The 20,493-nt window shown below is 49.9% G+C and overlaps 4 non-coding genes and 1 pseudogene across 4 annotated transcripts; all 5 read left to right on the top strand.

Annotated features, from left to right (window-relative positions):
* The first annotated feature begins 470 nt into the window (after positions 1–470).
* Positions 471–601, top strand: LOC115460828 (annotated as a pseudogene).
* Positions 602–2,618: 2,017 nt separating this feature from the next.
* On the top strand, positions 2,619–2,737 carry LOC115460781. The gene has a single exon (XR_003940572.1). It is a non-coding gene; the product is annotated as a 5S ribosomal RNA (ribosomal RNA).
* Positions 2,738–4,772: 2,035 nt separating this feature from the next.
* On the top strand, positions 4,773–4,891 carry LOC115460804. Its single transcript, XR_003940586.1, has one exon. It is a non-coding gene; the product is annotated as a 5S ribosomal RNA (ribosomal RNA).
* A 2,041-nt stretch (positions 4,892–6,932) lies between these two features.
* LOC115460816 lies at positions 6,933–7,053 on the top strand. Its single transcript, XR_003940594.1, has one exon. It is a non-coding gene; the product is annotated as a 5S ribosomal RNA (ribosomal RNA).
* A 2,021-nt stretch (positions 7,054–9,074) lies between these two features.
* LOC115460793 lies at positions 9,075–9,194 on the top strand. The gene has a single exon (XR_003940579.1). It is a non-coding gene; the product is annotated as a 5S ribosomal RNA (ribosomal RNA).
* The last annotated feature ends 11,299 nt before the right edge of the window (positions 9,195–20,493 follow it).

Below are 20,493 nucleotides of genomic sequence, written 5' to 3' on the forward strand. Positions count from 1 at the left end.
GTGGCTTGGTGTGCAGCTAAGCGGTTGTGCCTGCTTGCCAGTGGTTGTGGGAGGTGGGCGGGTTGAAGGAGAGTAGAGCCTTTGACATTTAGTGTTTGTTTTGGCGTGCTGTGGTTTGAGGGTGGCTGTTGCTAGAGCAGCAGGGCTAAGCGAAAGGCTGGTGCTTTGAGAGTGAGAGTGGAGCAGGCCTTTGCCTGAAGACGGGTGTGGGGGGCCCTGGCCAGAGAGGAGGTGAGGAGTAAGGCTGCTGGTGTGTGGTTTTTGCAGAATAGGCTGCTGCTTGGTAAGGGGAAAGGGGAGTGTGCGTCCATAAGGGAGGGAAAAAAGCGGTGGCTGCTGAAGCCGTGCATGTGCAAAAAAGGCAGAAGGTGGTAAGGGCTGGGAGGAGCCAGAGAGAAAGGAAATAAGGGGAGGAGGAGCAAAGGCGGGCTGAGTGAAGGTTTAGAGGGGTAGAGGGAAGCTGTCTCCCTGCCTACGGCCACACCACCCTGAACACGCCCGATCTCGTCTGAGATCTCGTCTGATCTCGGAAGCTAAGCAGGGTCGGGCCTGGTTAGTACTTGGATGGGAGACCGCCTGGGAATACCAGGTGCTGTAGGGCTTTTTAGCTGTGTTTTTTGTTGCCGCCTGCTGCTTTGCCAGGCAGGTGTCGTCCGGCCCGTGAGTCCTTGGCTTTTCTCTTTTGCCATTGGCTTTGGTGCAAGGCCGGTGGACGGAAAAGCGCCTCCCGCCTTGCCCCCAGTGTGGCAAGCCTTGTTTCTGTGTCCGGCTCTTTGTGTTGCCCTCCCCCTAAAAGCAATTGAAGCCCAGCCTTAGGAGGGCGAGGGAAGCAGGGACTAAAGGTTGCAAAAGGCAAAGGCCTTTGTCCAGCGTGTGCGGGGCAAGCTGGCCTGCGAATAAAGGCGGGGACAGGTCCGCCGGGAAAAGCGTGGAAAAGTATAAAGGCAAAGACCTTGTGTCCTGAAATGCTTCCATTGAAAGGTCAGAACGCTAAGTGGTGGGCTGGATGTAAAGGGCCGGCTTCCGCCGCGCGCAGGGTGTGGAAGGCACTGTTGTTGTCCGCCCCCCCCCCTCCTCCCTTACCCCTTAGATCCCCAAGGTTAGGAGAGCGTGGGGCCCTTCAGCCAGAGGGATCCTGCGGTTATTGCCTGGACTGAAGGTGCTCACTCCCCGGCAGAAAGCGCAGGGCCCATGCTCCCGCACCCCTTGTAAAAGGGGAGACGGCAGAGTAAAGGCGTAGCCCGTGCGGGTAGGGTAAGGCTGTGAGCGGACAGGGGGCTATTTTTCCCCCGGAACAGAATAAAAGCGTAGGGTAAGCGTGGCAGCGCTTGCTGTTGTTGATGTGTATGGACGGTGCGAAAGAGAGTAGGCGCAAAGTTTCTCCCGGCAGAGCCAGTGCTGCCTGGAGCCAGCTTGGAGAAAAGGGGGCTGAGGGGGGCTAGGATAGAGCTATATGAACTAGTGAGTGAAGTGGAACGGGGTGCACGTGAATGGCTTGTTTCGGCTTTGCGAAAAGACTAGGACTAGGGGGCCTGGAAAGCAGGAAATTGAAAAGGAATGGGAGCAAATATTTCTTCAGTGGCCGCCGTGTAATTGTAGTGTGGAATTGGTTGGGGGAGAATGTGGTAAGAGCAGCTTAGCGGGCTTTAAAAAAAGCAAGTTTTGCCTAGCGTTCGTAAAAGAAAAGTGCAGAAGCGGCAATTGAAATAGACAATTGGTAAAATGCAGTGCTTGTTTGTGGGCTAAGCAGCATGAAAGGTATAGTAGTGTCTTGGGCTGTTTGCAGGATTGTCCACGGTTGCAAAGAGGATACTGTGCTTGGCTGGAGCTTGGGTGTGTCCCAGTAGGGCAAGACTTCGGTATCAGTGCGCTGGGCTGGCAGCGGAGGGAGAATTTTGCCCCCCCCCCCCCGCCGCCGCCTCCTCCTCCTCCGCCCTGACTTGGCAGAGCCCGTGGGCAGCGCTGTAGCTGCCTCTGAATGAGTTGTTTAAAGGCAGCACATAATTTGTGGCGATTGTAGGAAGGAGAAGCATTGTGGGGTGGGGTGTAGTGAAAAAGGAGTGTCAGAGCTGCGCTGCGTTGTTTGTGCGGGAGGAAAAGTGGTGGTGGGGTGCGCTGGTAAGTGTCCGGCGGGGAGGGCGTGTTTGTGAAGGGTTGCTTGGTGTGCAGCTAAGCGGTTGTGGCCTGCTTGCCAGGTGGTTGTGGGAGGGGGGGCGGGTTAGAAGGAGAGTAAAGCCTTTGACATTTAGTGTTTGTTTGGCGTGCTGTGGGTTTGAGGGTGGCTGTTGCTAGAGCAGGGCTAAGCGAAAGGCTGGTGCCTTTGAGAGTGGAGAGTGAGCAGGCCTTTGCCGAAGACGGGTGTGGGGGCCCTGGCCAGAGAGGAGGTGAGAGTAAGGCTGCTGGTGTGTGCGTTTTGCAGAAAGGGCTGAGTGCTTGGTAAGGGGAAAGGGGAGTGTGCGTCCATAAGGGAGGGAAAAAGCGGTGGCTGCTGAAGCCGTGCATGTGCAGAAAAGGCAGAAGGTGGTAAGGGGGAGGAGCCAGAGAGAAAGGAATAAGGGGAGGAGGAGCAAAGGCGGGCTGAGTGAAGGTTTAGAGGGGTAGAGGGAAGCTGTCTCCCTGCCTACGGCCACACCACCCTGAACACGCCCGATCTCGTCTGATCTCGGAAGCTAAGCAGGGTCGGGCCTGGTTAGTACTTGGATGGGAGACCGCCTGGGAATACCAGGTGCTGTAGGCTTTTTAGCTGTTGTTTTTGTTGCCGCCTGCTGCTTTGCCAGGCAGGTGTCGTCCGGCCGTAGTCCTTGGCTTTTCTCTTTTGCCATTGGCTTTGGTGCAAGGCCGGTGGACGGAAAAGCAGGCCTCCCGCCTTGCCCCAGGTGCAAGCCTTTTTTCTGTGTCCGGCTCTTTGTGTTGCCCTCCCCTAAAGCAATTGAAGCCCAGCCTTAGGAAGGGACGGAGGGAAGCAGGGACTAAAGGTTTGCAAAAGGCAAAGGCCTTTGTCCAGCGTGTGCGGGGCAAGCTGGTCCTGCGAAGAAAGGCTGGACAGGTCGCCGGAGAAAAGCGTGGAAAAGGAGAAAGGCAAAGACCTTGTGGTCCCTGAATGGCTTCCTTGAAGGTCAGAACGCTAAGTGGTGGGCTGGAATGTAAGGGGCCGGCTTCCGCCGCTGCGCAGGGTGTGGAAGGCACTGTTGTTGTCCGCCCCCCCCCCCTCCTCCTTACCCCTTAGATCCCCAAGGTTAGGAGAGCGTGGGGCCCTTCAGCCAGAGGGATCCTGCGGTTATTGCCTGGACTGAAGGTGCTCACTCCCCGGCAGAAAGCGCAGGGCCCATGCTCCCGCACCCCTTTGTAAAAAGGGGTGACGGCAGAGTAAAGGCGTAGCCCGTGCGGGTAGGGCAAGGCTGTGAGCGACAGGGGGCTATTTTTCCCCCGGACCAGAAGAAAAGCGTAGTGGAAAATGCGTGGCATCGCTTGCTGTTGTTGATGTGTATGGACGGTGCGAAAGAGAGTAGGGCGCAAAGTTTCTCCCGCAGAGCCAGTGCTGCCTGGAGCCAGCTTGGAGAAAAGGGGGCTGAGGGGAGCCTAGGATAGAGCTATATGAACTAGTGAGTGAAGTGGAACGGGGTGCACGTGAATGGCTTGTTTTCGGCTTTGCGAAAAGACTAGGACTAGGGGTGCCTGGAAAGCAGGAAATTGAAAGGAATGGGAGCAAATATTTCTTCAGTGGCCGCCGTGTAATTGTAGTGTGGAATTGGTTGGGGAGAATGTGGTAAGAGCAGTTAGCTTAGCGGGCTTTAAAAAAAAGCAAGTTTTGCCTAGCGTTCGTAAAAGAAAAGTGCAGAAGCGGCAATTGAAATAGACAATTGGTAAAATGCAGTGCTTGTTTGTGGGCTAAGCAGCATGAAAGGTATAGTAGTGTCTTGGGCTGTTTGCAGGATTGTCCACGGTTGCAAAGAGGATACTGTGCTTGGCTGGAGCTTGGGTGTGTCCCAGTAGGGCAAGACTTCGTATCAGTGCGCTGGGGCTGGCAGCGGAGGGAGAATTTTGCCCCCCCCCCCCCCCCCGCGCCGCCGCCTCCCATCCCTCCTCCTCCGCCCTGACTTGCAGAGCCCGTGGGCAGCGCTGTAGCTGCCTCTGAATGAGTTGTTTAAAGGCAGCACATAATTTGTGGCGATTGTAGGAAGGGAGAAGCATTGTGGGGTGGGGGGAGTGAAAAAGGAGTGTCAGAGCTGCGCTGCGTTGTTTTGTGCGGGAGGAAAGTGGTGGTGGGGTGCGCTGGTAAGTGTCCGGCGGGGAGGCGTGTTTGTGAAGGTTGGCTTGGTGTGCAGCTAAGCGGGTGTGGCCTGCTTGCCAGGTGGTTGTGGGAGGGGGCGGGTTAGAAGGAGAGTAGAGCCTTTGACATGTAGTGTTTGTTTGGCGTGCTGTGGGTTTGAGGGTGGCTGTTGCTAGAGCAGGGCTAAGCGAAAGGCTGGTGCTTTGAGAGTGAGAGTGGAGCAGGGCCTTTGGCGAAGACGGGTGTGGGGGCCCTGGCCAGAGAGGAGGTGAGAGTAAGGCGGCTGGTGTGTGGTTTTGCAGAAAGGCTGAGTGCTTGGTAAGGGGAAAGGGGAGTGTGCGTCCATAAGGGAGGGAAAAAGCGGTGGCTGCTGAAGCCGTGCATGTGCAGAAAAGGCAGAAGGTGTAAGGGCTGGGAGGAGCCAGAGAGAAAGGAATAAGGGGAGGAGGAGCAAAGGCGGGCTGAGTGAAGGTTTAGAGGGGTAGAGGGAAGCTGTCTCCCTGCCTACGGCCACACCACCCTGAACACGCCCGATCTCGTCTGATCTCGGAAGCTAAGCAGGGTCGGCCTGGTTAGTACTTGGATGGGAGACCGCCTGGGAATACCAGGGTGCTGTAGGCTTTTTAGCTGTTGTTTTTTGTTGCCGCACTGCTGCGTTGCCAGGCAGGTGTCGTCCGGCCGTAGTCCCTTGCTTTTCTCTTTTGCCATTGGCTTTGGTGCAAGGCCGGTGGAACGGAAAAGCAGGCCTCCCGCCTTGCCCTCAGGTGCAAGCCTTTTTCTGTGTCCGGCTCTTTGTGTTGCCCTCCCCTAAAGCAATTGAAGCCCACCTTAGGAAGGGACGGAGGGAAGCAGGGACTAAAGGTTTGCAAAAGGCAAAGGCCTTGTCCAGCGTGTGCGGGGCAAGCTGGCCTGCGAATAAAGGCGGGACAGGTCGCCGGGAAAAGCGTGGAAAAGGAGAAAGGCAAAGACCTTGTGGTCCTGAAATGGCTTCCTTGAAAGTCAGAACGCTAAGTGGTGGGCTGGATGTAAGGTCCGGCTTCCGCCGCGCGAGGGTTGGAAGGCACTGTTGTTGTCCGCCCCCCCCCTCCTCCCTTACCCCTTAGATCCCCAAGTTAGGAGAGCGTGGGGCCCTTCAGCCAGAGGGATCCTGCGGTTATTGCTGGACTGGAAGGTGCTCACTCCCCGGCAGAAAGCGCAGGGCCCCTGCTCCCGCACCCTTGTAAAGGGGAGACGGCAGAGTAAAGGCTTAGCCCGTGCGGGTAGGGCATGGCTGTGAGCGGACAGGGGCTATTGTTTCCCCCGGAACAGAATAAAAGCGTAGGGTAAGCGTGGCAGCCGCTTGCTGTTGTTGATGTGTATGGACGGTGGCGAAAGAGAGTAGGCGCAAAGTTTCTCCCGGCAGAGCCAGTGCTGCCTTGAGCCAGCTTGGAGAAAAAGGGGGCTGAGGGGAGCTAGGATAGAGCATATGAACTAGTGAGTGAAGTGGAACGGGGTTGCACGTGAATGGCTTGTTTCGGCTTTGCGAAAAGACTAGGACTAGGGGGCCTGGAAAGCAGGAAATTGAAAAGGAATGGGAGCAAATAGTTCTTCAGTGGCCGCCCGTGTAATTGTAGTGTGGAATTGGTGGGGAGAATGTGGTAAGAGCAGTTAGCTTAGCGGGCTTTAAAAAAAGCAAGTTTTGCCTAGCGTTCGTAAAAGAAAAGTGCAGAAGCGGCAATTGAAATAGACAATTGGTAAAATGCAGTGCTTGTTTGTGGGCTAAGCAGCATGAAAGGTATAGTAGTGTCTTGGGCTGTTTGCAGGATTGTCCACGGTTGCAAAGAGGATACTGTGCTTGGCTGGAGCTTGGGTGTGTCCCAGTAGGGCAAGACTTCGGTATCAGTGCGCTGGGCTGGCAGCGGAGGGAGAATTTTGCCCCCCCCCCCCCCGCCGCCGCCTCCTCCTCCTCCTCCTCCGCCCTGACTTGGCAGAGCCCGTGGGCAGCGCTGTAGCTGCCTCTGAATGAGTTGTTTAAAGGCAGCACATAATTTGTGGCGATTGTAGGAAGGAGAAGCATTGTGGGGTGGGGGGGGGTGAAAAAGGAGTGTCAAGCTGCGCTGGCGTTGTTTTGTGCGGGAGGAAAGTGGTGGTGGGGTGCGCTGGTAAGTGTCCGGCGGGGAGGCGTGTTTGTGAAGGTTGGCTGGTGTGCAGCTAAGCGGTTGTGGCCTGCTTGCCAGGTGGTTGTGGGGAGGGGGCAGGGTTAGAGGAGAGTAGAGCCTTTGACATTTAGTGTTGTTGGCGTGCCTGTGGGTTTGAGGGTTGCTGGTGTCTAGAGCAGGGCTAAGCGAAAGTGCTGGTTGCTTTGAGAGTGATAGTGGGAGCAAGGCCTTTGCCGAAGACACGGGTGTGGGGGCCCTGGACAGTGAGAGGAGGTTGAGAGTAAGGCTGCTGGTGTGGGTGGTTTGGCCAGAAAGGCTGAGTTGCTTGGTAATGGGAAAGGGTAGTGGTGCGTCCATAAGGGAAGGGAAAAAGAGCGGTGGGCTGCTGAAGCCGTGCAGGTGCAGAAAAGGCAGAAGGTGGTAAGGGCTGGGAGGAGGCCATAGAGAAAAGGTAATAATGGGAGGAGGAGCAAAGGCGGGCTGGAGTGAGGTTTAGAGGGGTAAGAGGGAACCTGTCTCCGCTGGCCTACGGCCACACCACCCTGAACACGCCCGAGTCTCGTCTGATCTCGGAAGCTAAGGCAGGGTCGGGCCTGGTTAGTACTTGGATGGGAGACCGCCTGGGAATACCAGGTGCTGTAGGCTTTTTAAGCTGTTGTTTTTTGTTGCCGCCTGCTGCTTTGCCAGGCAGGTGTCTGTCCGGCCGTAGTCCTTGGCTTTTCTCTTTTGCCATTGGCTTTGGTGCAAGGCCGTGGGACGGAAAAGCAGGCCTCCCCGCCTTGCCCCCAGGTGGCAAGCCTTTTTCTGTGTCCGGCTCTTTGTGTTGCCCTCCCCTAAAGCAATTGAAGCCCAGCCTTAGGAAGGGACGGAGGGAAGCAGGGACTAAAGTTTGCAAAAGGCAAAGGCCTTTGTCCAGCGTGTGCGGGGCAAGCTGGCCTGCGAATAAAGGCGGGACAGGTCGCCGGGGAAAAGCGTGGAAAAGGAGAAAGGCAAAGACCTTGTGGTCCTGAAATGGCATTCCTTGAAAGTCAGAACCTAAGTGTGGGCTGGATGTAAAGGTGCCGGCTTCCCGCCGCGCGCAGGGTGTGGAAGGCACTGTTGTTGTCCGCCCCCCCCCCTCCTCCCTTACCCCTTAGATCCCCAAGGTTAGGAGAGCGTGGGGCCCTTCAGCCAGAGGGATCCTGCGGTTATTGCCTGGACTGAAGGTGCTCACTCCCCGGCAGAAAGCGCAGGGCCCATGCTCCCGCACCCCTTGTAAAAGGGGAGACGGCAGAGTAAGGCGTAGCCGTGCGGGTAGGGCATGGCTGTGAGCGGACAGGGGGCTATTTTTCCCCCGGACCAGAATAAAAGCGTAGGGTAAGCGTGGCAGCGCTTGCTGTTGTTGATGTGTATGGACGGTGCGAAAGAGAGTAGGCGCAAGTTTTCTCCCGGCAGAGCCAGTGCTGCCTGGAGCCAGCTTGGAGAAAAGGGGCTGAGGGGAGCTAGGATAGAGCTATATGAAACTAGTGAGTGAAGTGGAACGGGGTGCACGTGAATGGCTTGTTCGGCTTTGCGAAAAGACTAGGACTAGGGGGCCTGGAAAGCAGGAAATTGAAAAGGAATGGGAGCAAATATTTCTTCAGTGGCCGCCGTGTAATTGTAGTGTGGAATTGGTTGGGGGAGAATGTGGTAAGAGCAGTTAGCTTAGCGGGCTTTAAAAAAAAGCAAGTTTTGCCTAGCGTTCGTAAAAGAAAAGTGCAGAAGCGGCAATTGAAATAGACAATTGGTAAATGCAGTGCTGTTTGTGGGCTAAGCAGCATGAAAGGTATAGTAGTGTCTTGGGCTGTTTGCAGGATTGTCCACGGTTGCAAAGAGGATACTGTGCTTGGCTGGAGCTTGGGTGTGTCCCAGTAGGGCAAGACTTCGGTATCAGTGCGCTGGGCTTGCAGCGGAGGGAGAATTTTGCCCCCCCCCCCCCCCGCCGCCCGCCGCCTCCTCCTCCTCCTCCGCCCTGACTTGGCAGAGCCCGTGGGCAGCGCTGTAGCTGCCTCTGAATGAGTTGTTTAAAGGCAGCACATAATTTGTGGCGATTGTAGGAAGGAGAAGCATTGTGGGTGGGGGGAGTGAAAAAGGAGTGTCAGAGCTGCGCTGCGTTGTTTTGTGCGGGAGGAAAGTGGTGGTGGGGTGCGCTGGTAAGTGTCCGGCGGGGAGGCGTGTTTGTGAAGGTTGCTTGGTGTGCAGCTAAGCGGTTGTGGCCTGCTTGCCAGGTGGTTGTGGGAGGGGGCGGGTTAGAAGGAGAGTAGAGCCTTTGACATTTAGTGTTGTTTGGCGTGCTGTGGGTTTGAGGGTGGCTGTTGCTAGAGCAGGGCTAAGGAAAGGCTGGTGCTTTGAGAGTGAGAGTGGAGCAGGCCTTTGCCGAAGACGGGTGTGGGGGCCCTGGCCAGAGAGGAGGTGAGAGTAAGGCTGCTGGTGTGTGGTTTTGCAGAAAGGCTGAGTGCTTGGTAAGGGGAAAGGGGAGTGTGCGTCCATAAGGGAGGGAAAAAGCTGGTGGCTGCTGAAGCCGTGCATGTGCAGAAAAGGCAGAAGGTGGTAAGGGCTGGGAGGAGCCAGAGAGAAAGGAATAAGGGGAGGAGGAGCAAAGGCGGGCTGAGTGAAGGTTTAGAGGGGTAGAGGGAAGCTGTCTCCCTGCCTACGGCCACACCACCCTGAACACAGCCCGATCTCGTCTGATCTCGGAAGCTAAGCAGGGTCGGGCCTGGTTAGTACTTGGATGGGAGACCGCCTGGGAATACCAGGTGCTGTAGGCTTTTTAGCTGTTGTTTTTTGTTGCCGCCTGCTGCTTTGCCAGGCAGGTGTCGTCCGGCCGTGGTCCTTGGCTTTTCTCTTTTGCCATTGGCTTTGGTGCAAGGCCGGTGGACGGAAAAGCAGGCCCTCCCGCCTTGCCCCCAGGTTGCAAGCCTTTTTTCTGTGTCCGGCTCTTTGTGTTGCCCTCCCCTAAAGCAATTGAAGCCCAGCCTTAGGAAGGGACGGAGGGAAGCAGGGACTAAAGGTTTGCAAAAGGCAAAGGCCTTTGTCCAGCGTGTGCGGGGCAAGCTGGCCTGCGAATAAAGGCGGGACAGGTCGCCGGGAAAAGCGTGGAAAAAGGAGAAAGGCAAAGACCTTGTGGTCCTGAAGATGGCTTCCTTGAAGGTCAGAACGCTAAGTGTGGGCTGGATGTAAAGGGCCGGCTTCCGCCGCGCGCAGGGTGTGGAAGGCACTGTTGCTGTCCCCTCCACCCCCCAGGGTCTGGAAGTCACTTTTGCTATCTCCACCCCCCCCCACCCCGTCCTTGCTCCTTAGATCCCGAAGGTTAGGAGAGCGTGGGGCCCTTCAGCCAGAGGGATGCTGCAGTTATTGCTTGGACTGAAGGTGACGGAGGGGCGTCACTCCCCGGGAGAAAGCTCAGGGCCCAAAGAAATGAAGCAATTGGGTGAGGCAAGACTTCCCTTGGGTGAACCCATGCTGATCTCTCCCATTAATCAAGGCAAAAGTTTGGTATGTCTATAAGACTGAACAATTGACTGCAGAGCAAAGAGGCAGGGAAAACGGGATAAAGTTTGGGCACCCCTCTTGTATAATAGTACCAACTAATCTTATGGCTGTGCTCTCTGTCAGCTTGGATATAGGCAATGATCCAGAAAGTTATACAGGTGGGAGGAGAGGTTGGGGTATTTGCACTTTTTAGGTGGGCTTATTGCTCATAGTGGGAGAGTACTTGTGGTGGGGTTTAACGCGTTCCATAAAACCTTGTTAAAGAGATTGTTTGAGTGCATTACATTTACTGTCTATGTTTAAGCCAAGGAGAAAACGGTGCTTAGTTTTGCATGGCAACAGTGAGGGAGATATATATCTTGAGTATTTTTCTGCAAAGAACAGCAGTGGATTTACAAACAGAAAAAAGTGATCCCTAGGGGCTTAATGTGATTTAATTTTGAATCAGAGTTATGTGACACCCTTTAGAGTAAATTAAGCCAATCAGGTCATGGTGGTATGAGGAGAATGCTCAATATATAGTGAAGTGAGACAGTGTTTTCAACAGTTGAAATGAGAGCGTGTTTTTGATGGTTGATGCAAGTAGTTTGAAGATGAGGCACTGAAAATCAGTTGCCAGAGTATTTTTATTGTTGTTTACCTTCTGGTTGATACTCAAAAACAATTTAACTGGCCAGAAATGGCCACTGACTGGTTCAATTGCTTGTTTGGGGCTGTCTGATAATATTTCAATGGCACTTAACTGGTTATCACCACTGAAAATTCACAGTTAGTGTCTAAGTGAAAACCAGCTATTTTGTGGGCATTCTGATGGCAGAGTCGGCACTTGGCCAGTTAAGTGCCAATATTCATCCCTTAACTGGATGGGGAAAATGTACAAATGGGACCACATAAAACACAGTCCTATCTTTATTGAGTTAGACATAGGGAAGCCACTGCTTTCCCTGGGATTGGTTCCATGGAATGTTGCTACTATTTGGGTTTCTGCCAGGTACTTGTGACCTAGATTGGCCACGGCTGGAAACAGGATACTGGACTAGATGGTCTGACTCAGTATGGCTATTCTTATGTTTATATGGTAACTCATGCCCATTAAGCGCTGTATATCGACTTAAACGGCACATACTGCAGCAGGATATGTCTATCCACTCCTACCCTACCATCTCTGACCTCATGTGCAATTTTCTTTAATCATCTTTAACTCTTCTTCTCTTACCTATCTATATGTTCCACCTTTGCTTTACCCTTCACTATCAATTAAAATGTTCTATTACGAATTGTGTTGACATTGTTAGTATATTATGCCATACTTTTTTTGTTATTTGAATATATTTACTGCTGCAATTGCCTATTGCTTATGTTTGATCTATTCTTACTGTACACTACCTTGAGTGAATTCCTTCAAAAGGCAGTAAATAAATCCTAATCAAACATATAAATGGCAAGTGACTGACTCACCTGCAAATGCGCAGTAGAGACTGCCCTCGTGTCAAGACGTGATGACGTCAGAGGGCAGAACAGAGAGGGAAACGGAGTCGGACTGTCGACGCTACCGCTGGAGCCTGGAAACGAACATCGCGCGCACTAACCTCCACCCTCCCCCCCATCCCCGCCACCCCCCTCCATATCGGGCCCCCTGCACTGACCTGACAGCGCCTCTGACCTCCATGTGGAAGCGCTGCAGGCAGCAGCAGAGCGATCTGCTGCTGCTGCCTGCAGCGCTTTCACACGTGGTGAGAGGCGCTGTCAAGTCAGTGCAGGGGGCCCGGCACAGAGGGGGGAGGGAGCGGCAGCGAGGAGGTAGCTGGAAATCTCGCCCGTTTTAACGGGCTTAACGGCTAGTAAATAAATAAAATAAATGTGTTAGCCGGCTCTTCAAAAACCAGATATTCAATGCCAAAGCCTGGAAATGGCCTAGCACTGAATATCCAGGAATAACACTGGTGGCAGTCAGCAAAATGCTCACTGCTGCCGCCTGAATATTGACCCCCTCTTAATTAAACATTTTTATTTTACATCTCTAGATAAAGTGGATACAACTTCAATTTTATGGTTTACAATATAACCCTAAAGAAGCTTTGGCAAAACACGGGTCCATCTCAGGACTAATGAACAGTGTATTTTTTTTTTTAATTGAAGCAGCATACATTATGGAGCCTTTCAAGAAATTAAGTGATCACATGATTCTTTGTTAAGTTTATAAACATTAATAAACAAGGATATGCATTTGAATTAAGGAAAAATTAGTTATTTACCTGATAATTTTCTTTCCCTTAGTCCCAAAGGATCAGTCCATACAAATGGGTTGTGACCATCCTCCAGCAGGTGGAGATAAAGAACTGAGTTGTGCCTCATAAGCTCCTATGCTTAGGAATCAAGCCAGTATTTGATAATAAAGCAGTGAAAGACAGTGACTTTCAGAGAAAACCTCTAGCCTCTAGATAAAAGAACTATGAAATAAAGAGCAGAACTCGTGCCTTGGAGATAACGGAACCAGAATACAAACACACAAATTTACATAGAACCTGGAAAACCAAAACCATCACAGAAGGGTGGGCTCTGGACTGATTCTTTGGGAATAAAGGAAAGAAAATTATCAGGTAATTAAATAATTTTTCCTTCCATTATATCCCAAGGATAAGTCCAGACAATGGATGTACCAAAGCAATCCTTAGGAGGGGACGGACTGTGATATCCCTGCTGCGAGAACCATAGCCCTGAAGGAAGCATCTGCTTGAGCAGACACATCCAAACATAATGCTTAACAAAGGAATGAGAAGACCACGTCGCTGACCGACAGATATCTGCCAATGAAACTGCCCTAGACTTTACCAAAGAAGTCGCCAAAGACCTGGTAGAATGAGCCTTGACATGAAGGAGCACATCTACCTCTCAGAACGTAAGCCGAAGAAATAGCCTTCTTAGGCCATCGAGCCTTTGTTGCTTTGAAGGCCTGCAAAACCCTTCTGGGATCCTACAAAAAGAGGACAAAAAGATGACCAGACTGCCTGAAATCATTGGTAGCAGTAAGATAGGTATGGAATCTGACCATTTTGAGCAGTAAGATAGCACATAAGGACATGCTTCACACATCCAACAGTTGTAGGGAAGCGTATTCTGCAGACTAGATCTCCCTGGAAAAAGAAGGAAGAAACACAGTCTGATTGACATGAAAAGGAGATACAATCTTCGGCAAAAAGGATGGAACTGTCCATGTGGAAACTCCTGAGACAGAAAAGTGGAGAAAGAGATCCCTGAGAGAGCTTGAAACTTTGAAACTCTCCTTGCTGATGAAATGGCAACTAGAAATACTGCCTTTAAAGTAAGATCTTTGATAGTAACCGAATGAAGGGCTTAAATGGGATTGACTGAAGAGCCTTAAGAACTACTTGAAGACTCCATTGAGGATAAATATTGCAGAGGGGACGCAGATGAGTGACTCCCTTGAGGAGTCACACTGTATCAGGGTGAGCAGCCAATAAGGCTCTATGACACAAACACTGCCACCATAAACTTGAGTGAACTGACAGCCATCCTTTTTTTAATCCCACCAGAAGGATAAATTTGTGACAAGGAAGCATAAAATGGAGAAACACCATTCTGTGCATACCAGCTCTCCAGGGACGGTGAAACTCAGTAAGTGTGGTAAGCATGGCAGGGGGGCACCAACCTCTGGAGGGTGCCACCAGCCATGCTTACCGCCGCCCGGGTGGCTCACCCGCAGGCAGCTCTCAGATCCCACATGACCGCCCTCAGCTCCCTGACAGCCTCATTTCATTCCTGCCATCCTGGGGGATTTAAATATTTTATTTTACCTCTCAAGTTGCAGCGACGGTGAAGCACTGAAAGCAGGAGCAGGCTCGTCTCGCTCTAGCCTTCCCTTCCTTCTCAGTGTCCTGCCTTCCTCTGATGTAATTTCCTTTTCCACAAGAGTGGGACACTAAGAGGAAAGGGAAGGCTAGAGCGAGATGACCTGCTCCTGCTTTTTACCATCGCTGTAACTTGAGAGGTAAATATTTAAATTCCCCAGAGCGGAAGGAATGAAAAGGGGATGTTGGATGAGGGCGGGCAGGTGGGGCTGGGGTGAGTCCTGGACATGGATGGGAGGGGAGGGCAGAGGAGAATCGCTGGACATGGATGGGAGGGCAGGGAGAGGAGAAATCGCTGGACATGGAGGGGAGGGCAGGACCCAGGGAGAGAGGAGAAATCGCTGGACATGGAGGGGAGGGCAGAGGAGAGAGGAGAATTGCTTGATGGATGGAGGAGAGTTGCTGGATATGGATGGATAGATGGAGGGGAGGGCATGAGAAAGGAGAGTTGCTGGACATGGATGGATGGAGGGGAGGGCAGGAGAAATTCTGGACATTGATGGAGGGATGGAAGACAGGAAGGAGATGCACACATGGAAGGGAGGAGAGAGAGAGAGGAGAAATTGCTGGACATGGATGGGAGGAGATGATAGGGGCAAAGCAGAATTGCTGGACATGGATGGGAGGGAGGGCAGGGAGAGAGGAGAAATCGCTGGACATGGAGGGGAGGGCAGGTCCCAGGGAGAGAAATCACTGGACATGGGGGGAGGGCAGAGGAGAATCGCTGGGCATGGATGGATGGAGGGGGGCAGGGGAGAGATCAGAATTGTTTGATATGGATGAATGGAGGAGAGGGAAGGGGAGAGAGGAGAGTTGCTGGACATGGGGGGAGGGCAGGAGAATTCTGGACATGGATGGAGGGAACACAGGAGAGAATGCACATGGAATGGAGGGGAGGAGAGGAAAGAGAAGGGAGGGGAGGAGGAGGAGAAATGCTGGACATGGATGGAGTAGAGGACAGAGAAGAGAGGAGAGATGTTGGACAGGGATTGAGGGAAGGAAAGACAGAGGAAGGAGATGGAGGGAAAGTGAGAGAGAAGAAATGCTGGACATGTGTGAGCTGGACATGTGTGAGATGTCATTAAATCTGTGTTTAAATGTATGAAAAAAGTACAATATGTGTAGCTTGACGGAACTAATGGTTCAAGTGATTTTTGTGGTATTTTTATGAAAAATTTAACTTTTCTATTATTCTCTATGAGCTGGAAGTGAAAGGTGTGGATCTGTTCAGGGGATGAAAGGAAAAGAAGGTTCTATGACAGGAGACAGCTTCAACTTTTTGACATCATGCCGTCTCCTGCGGGCAGCTGCCATATTGTGTGACCACAAACATCCCTTAGTGTTGTCACCTTCTTCCTCTCTAACTTGAAGTGCCCTGCTTTGCTCAGAACCTCAGTGCATCCAGCAGCGGCTATTGTAATTCTCACCTGCTCTCTTCATTAGGGTGCCATGAACGGAAGCTCTTTGTTGTAATCCCCAGGTTGTCAGGGACAGAGTTATACTTTAGTCTTCCATCTAGAAAGCTCCTTCCACAGGTTCCAGGCTGCAGATGTGAAGGTTGTGGACCATTTCTTAGCAACCAGTGTTTTCTACCTGTGATATTCTGCAGGTCTATGAGGTCATCAACCTGTATCAGTCTGTACATTCTGACAACAGTAAAATCCTAATATTTGTGACTGCCTCTGGGAAAAGGTGTCTAAAACAACAGATCTGGTATGTTGAGAATAGCCAATTTTTCATGTCATGGGTTCATAAGCAGTCTACAAAAGCTAAGGTTACCATACCTGCAGAGACAAAAAAAAAGAGAACACAAAAAATACAATGGTGACCTGCCCCACCCCCACTGTGCTGCACCGCACAGTCATCTTCTTGATTCCCCCCAAAAAAGACAGATTCTGTAATCAGTGAAAATTTATTTATTTATTGCATTTGTATCCCACATTTTCTCACCTCTTTGCAGGCTCAATGTGGCTTACAATAATCATGAATAGTGGAAATATATTAGAAAATAGACATTTAGTGTTACAGAAGGATCTTGGGCAACATGATAATGATAAAACATTATAGGATAACAAGCAGATAGTGTAAGACAGTTCTGAATAAGTGTGGAGGAGTTGTGTATATTCACATTGGTTGATCTTTGTGGTATGCCATGTTAAAGAGATGGGTCTTCAGTAGTTTGCGGAAGTTCGTTAATTCGTAAATCGTTTTAAGTTGTGCAGCAATGCATTCCATAACTGTGTGCTCAAGTAGGTAAAGTTTGACGCGTGCGTTAGTTTGTATTTCAGACCTTTGCAGTTAGGGAAGTGCAGATTAAGGAATGTGCGGGATGATCTTTTGCCATTCCTGGGTGGTAAGTCAATCAGGTCTGACATGTAGGCTGGTGCATCTCCGTGAATGATTTTGTGAACTAGGGAGCATATTTTGAACGTGATGTGTTCTTTAAGTGGGAGCCAGTGTAGTTTTTCTCGTACGGGTTTAGCACTTTCGTATTTTGTTTTACCGAATATGAGTCTAGCTGCAGTGATCTGGGCTGTCTGAAGTTTCTTGATTATTTGCTCTTTACAGCCGGCATATTTAAATCTCTTTATTATTATACATTTTATACAAGCATATCACTTGCAAAAGAAAATTCCACTATGGTAATAATTCTAAGGGAAATTACCTGTACACAGATTAAATAATTCTATAGTTTCATATAAGTCCACTACCAGAGTCCAATAGTCCTATAAAGGAGAGAAAGGAAAATAATCTTTACATCAAATTGAGTTTCAGACAGGTTCTATTCGGGTTTTTTCTTATATAAGAGCTCTTCTAGCTGTTATAAAGGAGGACAATTGGTCAGGATCAAAATATACATATTTCACTGACTGGTAGGAAATTAAACATTTGCATGGGTATTAAAGATAAAATGTTGCTCCCATTTGGAGTACCTCCTGTTTCATTTGCAAAAAAATTTTCCGTCGCCTTTGCGTTTCCTCGCTAGATCTGGAAAAACACGAGTTTGCAAACCACGAAAAGTTTTATCTTTCTTCTGAAAGAATTTTTTTTAATCCAGATCTTGTCAGAGGGTAACGCTACTGTAGCCAACAAAGTAGTTATTTGCTCTGTATCTGACATTTCGAGCAAAGCTGAAACATCAAGTGGTTGATCATTTTGAATATTATTCCTTTGTTGATTGTCCAAAACCCTCACAGGAATATAAAAGACCTGTGAAAAGGGTGGTATATCTTTGTCTTCTATTTCTAATATTTCTTTAAAGTAATTTTTCAACATTTCTCTAGGTGAAATTAAAGGTTGTCGCGGGAAATTAATAAAACGGAGATTATTACTTCTAGAGGTGTTTTCCAACATTTCTGATTTTCTCCTCAAATTGATCAAATCTTTAAGCATTGTTGATTGCAAAGTCTGTGACTCTGAGGAGACTTTTTCCTATTTCACCATGTCTTCTTTAACAGCTTTCACCTCATTTTCTATTTTTTTAAATTTCCCATCTAACACCACAACGTCATTGGATATTTTTCTCATTTGGGGACATAAAGTCTTCCCCATTTCTGCAATTAACAACCACAGATTATCTAAAGTCACTTCTTGTGGTTTTTGAAAAAGTTTTGCAAATGCTAAAGCCTCACTCTCTTCCTGTGAAACATGTCTCTCACCTCCCAATACAGCTGGCATAAAGGGCATTGCAGTAGTCTAGATGACTGAGCACCATTGCTTGTACCAGGTTACACAAAACAGTCATTGGGAAGAAAGGTCTTACTCTTTTTAATTTCCACATGGAATGGAACATCTTCTTGGTTGTGTTTTTTCGCGTGGCTCTCGAGTGTTAGGTGTTGATCGATGGTAACTCCAAGAACTTTTAGGGTGTCCGAAATCGGAAGGTTCAGATTTGGTGTACTGATGGCGGTGAATTTTCTTGTTATGTTGAGAGATTGGTATTAGGCATTGGGTTTTTCTGCATTGAGTTTTAGCCTAAATGCATCCGCCCATGAATGCATGATATGGAGACTTTGATTGATGTCACTAGAAATTTCCTTTAGATCTTGTTTGAATGGGATGTAGATCATTACGTCGTCTGCGTATGGTAAAAGTAACAAAAATGCGTTTTCTTCCATACTCTACAAAATTAGAAAAGATATACGTTCTAAAAAAGCATACATCCATGAGCAGCATGTCCCTTTTTCCTTTCCCTCCCATCAAGGAGCAGCATGTCCCCCTCTCTTCTCTATCCTCTTCTATCCATGTGCTGTATTTCCCCCTTCCCCCCCCCCATGTACATCCCCCTCACTAATCTTTGCTCCAGCCCCCCTCTCTGCACCCACCTTCCCTCCCACCCTGAGTCAGGGTGCCCTCCCCGAACATACCTTAACGCACCCTGGTGGTTTAGTGGTCTCTTCGAAGCAGGAAAGAACCCCACTCGTTCCTGTCCCAAAGAGGCCACTAGACCACCAGGGTGCATTAAGGTATGTTCAGGGAGGGCACCTTGAGGATGGCTGGCCCACAAACCCAGACAAACGGGCAGACTAGAACAAACTGCCTGGACCCCCGACAGTCCCCTGAATAGGAATGACATGTCCAGGAATACCCGATCATATAGTAAGCCTGTAACTTAAAAAAACCAAAACATTTCACATAAAAGGATGAGGTTTGGACTATTTTTGTAGCTTTTGTAACCCTGCGGGCATTATGCAGGTCAAAACAGGAGAGGCATGGACCAGACAGTAGGGCAAAACCCCAATAAAACACAGACTGGGAATCAGCAGAATGTTAACAGTGCAGTCTTTTGTAGTGCACACTTTATTTGTTCAGGCACTCAGAGCCAACATAATATAAGCAGGCATATCTGCCTTCAAGCTAGCCAGGTGTAGCCAAATGAAAAATAGGGTTTTCCCTAAAATACTTCCAGGGGTTCCAGTCTAGGAAAATACTCTGCCTAAGTCCAGCACGGCTCTGCAGCTAACAATTATAACTTCTCAAAATGTAACTTTAAACAAAATATAAGTTCCATACCATCTGTTGACGCAAAACTCAGGCAAAAAGTTTGAGATAGGGAAAGTTTCAGCATGCTTCACAAACTGTGGGGAACAGGAGCACCACACCCCTCTCTGTTATGGATCTCTCTCTCCTCTTTCCTGTAGAAACAGTAAAGGAGAAATCCCCCCCCCCCCAAGGGTGTATAAAGCCTCAGCAATCCTTCCAAACTAATAAGCAACAACAGGAGATTCCCTTCCTCCTTCTAAGGCTAAACATTTACTCCCTCAGGGTTAATGTAACTAGGGGGTAAGATTTTTGGGTAGGAGGTGTTTTTGTTACCTGGGGGGGGGGGCGTTTGGGGTCTCCGGGTCCGTAGGAGGTGCAGCAGGAGGCTGCTGCCCGGGTTGAGGTGGCTGGTAAGGAGGGAGGAGGCAGCGCCACTGTTTTGGGTGGCCCGGGGACGGCTGGGCACGTCCTCAGGCATCGCGTGGTGGACCAGGCATTGTTGGTGTCTTTGGCCCCGTTTTATGGGCCGGTGGCGGCTGTCGATGGCGGTCTGGGGAGGCCTGGGTGCTGCAGGAAGTAGGAACTCCGCAATTTCCTGGGGTCCTGGGACAGTTGGGCACGTCCCAGGCGTGGCGAGGTGCACCGGGTGTCCTGGGAGTCTTCGGGCCCGTTTTCGGGCCGAGGGTGGCTGGCGGCAGAGAACCGGGATGCACTGGCGTTCCGGTGGGGGAGCGTGGTGGTTGAGCGTTTGACTGAGATTGTGTGGGGACGCAGGAGGCAGATGAGTCCAGTTTTGGGCCGGAGGAGGACCGTCCGTTTCAGGAACTCCGGTAGGCCTCACTGAGGTCTGGGGCTCGATTTTTAAGCAGGCCCAGCTGGAGTTCCATGGATTTTGCGGTTTTTGGGGTACTGTTGGATTTCGGCTCCGTTTCCAGAAAAAGACCCTCGGGACTGGATCCAGTGGTGGTTGTCGGGTGATAGGAAATTCAGGAACAAGGTAAGGGTTTTTTTGCCCAAAATTTTGAATGGTTTTTATTAAAAATTGTGAAAGTTGGGATTTTGATTTTTTAAAAATATAGGGTTAATGGAATTTGAATTTTGTTTGTGGATTTGGGGTTCGAGGATGTAATTAAACTTTTCTGGAGGGTTAAATTTAAGATTAACTATTTTTAGTGGGAGTTTTGGAAACGGGGTTAAAAAAAGGGGTTTTTAAGGGGTAAAATTTTAAATTCGACGCTGTAGGTAGAGGATGGGTTGATTTAAATTTTGTTGTTTAGTTTAATTAAATTGGGGATTTTTAAAGGGGTTTATGGGAGTTTATTTTGGGGCATACATAAAAAATTGTTATTTTTGAAAAATAAAATCATAATTTGGGAGTGAGTGAGGTAATTAATTGTGATAGATAATTTGGTGCAGTTTTTTTTTTTAAAGAAATTCATATTCTCATTATTTCCTATGGGAAAAGCTATATAAAAATGGAGATTCAGTTGTGTTTGGCAGAATTCCGTAGGTCAGTAGGAAAAAATGGAATTTTAAGAGTGTCTTTTTATTGGCTGAGGGACCACTGATGCACCAGCTTTGGTTCCGTTGGCTAGGCAACGATGATGCTGACAGTTGGCAGAAGGAGCTGCAGCTGAGGAAGAGAGAGGATGTGAGAGGCTGGATGTCAGTGTCTGGTTGACTGAGAGATTAATATTTAGTTATCAAAAAGGAGTGGGAAAAA

The sequence above is a fragment of the Microcaecilia unicolor genome, chromosome 1 (assembly GCF_901765095.1).
Source record: "Microcaecilia unicolor chromosome 1, aMicUni1.1, whole genome shotgun sequence".
NCBI classification, from domain to species: Eukaryota; Metazoa; Chordata; class Amphibia; order Gymnophiona; family Siphonopidae; genus Microcaecilia; species Microcaecilia unicolor.